At 33.9% G+C, this 4,096-nt stretch overlaps 1 pseudogene; it reads right to left on the bottom strand.

Annotated features, from left to right (window-relative positions):
• Positions 1-1,106: 1,106 nt before the first annotated feature.
• Positions 1,107-2,036, bottom strand: LOC130680263 (olfactory receptor 14A16-like; annotated as a pseudogene).
• Between the last annotated feature and the right edge of the window lie 2,060 nt (positions 2,037-4,096).

Here is a 4,096-nt window from a genome sequence, read left to right as displayed (position 1 = left end):
AACAATAAGAAAACAAAGAATCCCACTGAAAATTGAGCACTTCACTGACGAAGACAGACAGATGTCAAATACACATTTGAAAAGATGCTCCATATCATATGTCTTCAAGAAAATAAAAATTAAATCAATGAGATACCACTGCACACAATTTGAATGGCCAGTTCCCGACATTAGTAGAAATGCTGCTGAGAAGGTGCAGCACCAGGAAGTCGTACATATTAGTTACAGGAATTCAAAATGTTACAGCCACTTGGAAGCCAATTTTGGTGGTTTTTTTACAAACCATCTATACTTTTATCATGTGGTCCAGCAAACATGTTCCTTGGTATTTACCCAAAGGAGTTGAAAACTTATGTACACAAATGAAAATGCAAAAGAATGTCTATAGCAGCTTTGTTCTTAATTGCTAAAACTTGCAATGAACCAAGGTGGCATTCAGCAGGTGGAAAGGTAAATGAATGTGGTGCATGCTGACAGTGGGATATTATTCATAAATAAAATGAAATGCGCCATCTAGCTATAAAAAGACATGGAGAAACGTACATGCCCATTACTAAGTAAAATAAGCTAATTTCAAAATGTTCTTTATTGCGTGATTCCAACTACACCACATTCTACAAAAGCCAAAACTATGGAGAATGGAATAATTCAGTGGCTGCCAGAAGCTGACGGAAGTAAGGGAGAAAAGTAGGCAAAGCACAGAAGATTCTGGGGGTAGTAAAATGCTCTGTGTGATGTTATACTCATGAGTAAATGTCATTTTACATTTATACAACTCACAGAATGCAAAACACTAAGATAAAATCCCTAATGTAAACTATGGATGTTGAGTAATAATGAAATGTCAATGTTACATTCTTGGTTTAAAAGAGGCATGACTCTAGTTATTATATTGCTCTTGTGGGAGGCTATGTATTTGTGGGTATAAGGGTTATGGAGAAAATCTCTATACATCACAATCAATTTTGTTACAAACCTAAAAATCTTCTAAAAAGAGTCTTCAAAGGATTTTAAGTAAAAATATTACAAAATAATGGACATAAACTTATTGATGATAACTGTTATTGAAATAAAAGATGGAATACCTAATGATTTTGGATGAATAGTCACTTCAGCAACATTCCCAGAGAGTTTTTTATGGCATTATTTCTTAGACTATATATCATGGGATTAAAGGTTGGGGGCACCATGGTGTAGAACATAGAAATGACAAGGTCAAAAATGGAAGGGGCCTGTGAAATCGGCCTCAGATAAGCAGAGAAACCAGTGGAGAGAAATATTACAGTCACAATCAGATGTGGAAGGCAAGTGGAGAAGGCTTTTGACTGACCTACTGTTGATGGCATTTTCTTGACAGTGGAGAAGATGTAGACATAGGAAACAATGATGAAAATAAAACAGCAGATATCCAATACCACACTAATGAGGATAGGTTCAATTTCTCTTTTTTATGTTTTCTGAGCAAGAAATAGCCAATAACTGTGGGATATCACACAAAATAAATGATGGACCACAATAGAACCACAGTAGGGTAAGGAGAAGGTAATGGCTGTGTGCATTCTGGCGATCAGACCCCCACCCAGCCAGGACACGGCTGTCAACTGAACACACATATTCACATTCATGATGACCTTGTAGTGCAGGGGGTGGCATATGGCAGCATAGCGGTCAAAGCACATCACGGTGAGGAGATTCAGGTCTGCAGTTGCTAAAAACACAAGCAGAAAGACCTGGGCTACAGAGCCAAGAAATGAGATGGAGTTACTGTGAGTCAAGGAGTTGGCAATGGATTTGGGGATTGTGAATGTAACTAGGCAGAGATCCAAGAAGGACAAATTCTTCAGGAAGTAGTACATGGGGGTGCAGAGATGCTTGTCCAAAGTTATGTTCATGATAATGAGGACGTTTCCCATTAGTGCAAAGAAGCATATCAAGATGAAGAGCACTGAGTGCAAAATGTACATATTTTCATTGGTAGAAAATCCAATGAGGATAAATTCTGTCACAACTGTGAGATTTGTTGTGCTTGGAGACATAAATCTGTATTTAAAAAAAAGAGAAATGAAACGCCATTTTCAAGTCATTCCATATTCAACTTACCCTATAGTTGTATATTCATATAGTCATCACACAATCTACTTAATAAAAATGTTTCTCCTATCCTGTGGGTTGATCACCAACAGTACCTGAATAACATTGCTTTACCGAACCACTTTATACTCAGTGCATATGCACGTGCCATTTTTATTACCCAAATATGTTCTATGAAAGATGCTAAAGGACTGAAAATTTGAACCGACCTTAACATGTGTCCTGATGTAAAGTACCCTCCCCATGTCTATAAATGGATCCTGAGAAACAAACCGATAACTGCTAAATTGTGTCATAATCTTAATGTCCTTACATCCTACCCATGACTAACAACGTTTGTTTCAGCATATCTTCCAAGATAAACAGTAAACAATTCTTTAAAAAAATGAATTACAGACCTTCCTCAATCCTATAAACTATTTAACGTACATTTTCTCTACAAAATACTCAATCTGGAGATGTTCTCACATTTAACATTTTAATATATAGATAGATCTAACTGCATTTTTTCATTCATAATACTGAAATTATTTATCATAAAAGTAGGTGGTTTTATGCATATATGCATTACGGTTCTATATGACACATATCCTGATTACCTTAGGTATCAAATCCTACAGGGTATTACATAAGATTGTTGGCCTTACATTCATCAGTTTATCACTTCCTCTTATTATTTCCCATTTTATCTGACTTTTTCCCCATATCTAAGTTAAAAAGTGTTTCTCCATAATCATTTTTCTTTTTCATCATGTCTGAACTTCCAGTCCAATAATACATGGACTTGCAAGTATGATATTTTCCACGTTCACCTAGTTCCCATCTATTTTTCTGTCTCCTTCTATCCCTAACATAAGATTAATGCAAATACATGGTGGGGGAGAAGGGATCATTTATGCAGGTGGAGCTGAATTCAGTCTTAATCTGCCAAGTGTAATTTTCCTCTTTTCACAGTGACACATTGATACCTTCTGCTTGTACAGATTTTGTTCATCCACCTTCATGCAAATGTGGTAAAATATTAAGCCTTTACTATACAATATTCTATCACGCACACTCTTCTTATTCTAATTCTCTAAAATATTATGTTCCACTTTTCTCCATGGTGCTGGACAATGTGAACATCTTCAGTAAATATTGGTTGTTAGGTTTGGGAAAGTAATAATATAAAGCAATTTTAATATATTAGTGGAAATAATTCCACATAATTTAATGAAAACAAAATAAAGTTTAGAATGTATTCCAGTCAAAGATGTAAAAATATGGGGGTGACTTAAAATACATGTTCATAATGATAAAATTAGATTTGATATACATGTGCTGATGTCCCTGTTAAAATATTGTGAATTCTTCATTTTAAAAGATCAGTGGCAGCCTCTCAGTGACAGACTAAGAAAAACTCAGTTGTTCATCATGATAAATAGATGTCCATATCTGTCCATCACTTCTACTGTGATATATTAAATGATTAAGAAATAATGCTTCATAGCATCCCAGAAGATACAATCTGACTCATATATGTCATTAATATTTTAGGGGTTGAAAAATATAACACGCCTTTTTTGAAGACAAGACATTATTTTAATTTTAGTTTCATCTTGAGGCTCTTCATTATTTACTGTCTACTTCTCATTAATTGTTACTTCATTTAACATTTTATACCCTTTCACCTTAGTATTCTAAATACTAAATTCAGCACTAACAGATAGGAATGTAATACTGTAATAAAACCACTAAAAATCATAATCAGTCGAGCACCTTAAATTTAATAAAAATAATATTTTCTTCCACTGAAACTCACCTCAAAAAACTGATATTGTTAATTGAACAACTTGTATACCACACAATAAATTGATGCCTCTAGATATTTTTAGTGTTCATTCTTGTAAAATTAGTATTTTAACTACTGTTACTTTTTTTGAATATAAAATGAAAATTTAAATCTAGAATACTTTAAATTTAAAATGATTTTTCCACAAAAATTATTTAATAGTATACCTCCAAA

Source organism: Manis pentadactyla, chromosome 13 (genome assembly GCF_030020395.1).
Source record: "Manis pentadactyla isolate mManPen7 chromosome 13, mManPen7.hap1, whole genome shotgun sequence".
NCBI classification, from domain to species: domain Eukaryota; kingdom Metazoa; phylum Chordata; class Mammalia; order Pholidota; family Manidae; genus Manis; species Manis pentadactyla.
The sequence above is the reverse complement of the archived record's forward strand: the minus strand, read 5'-3'. Positions and strand labels throughout refer to the sequence as shown.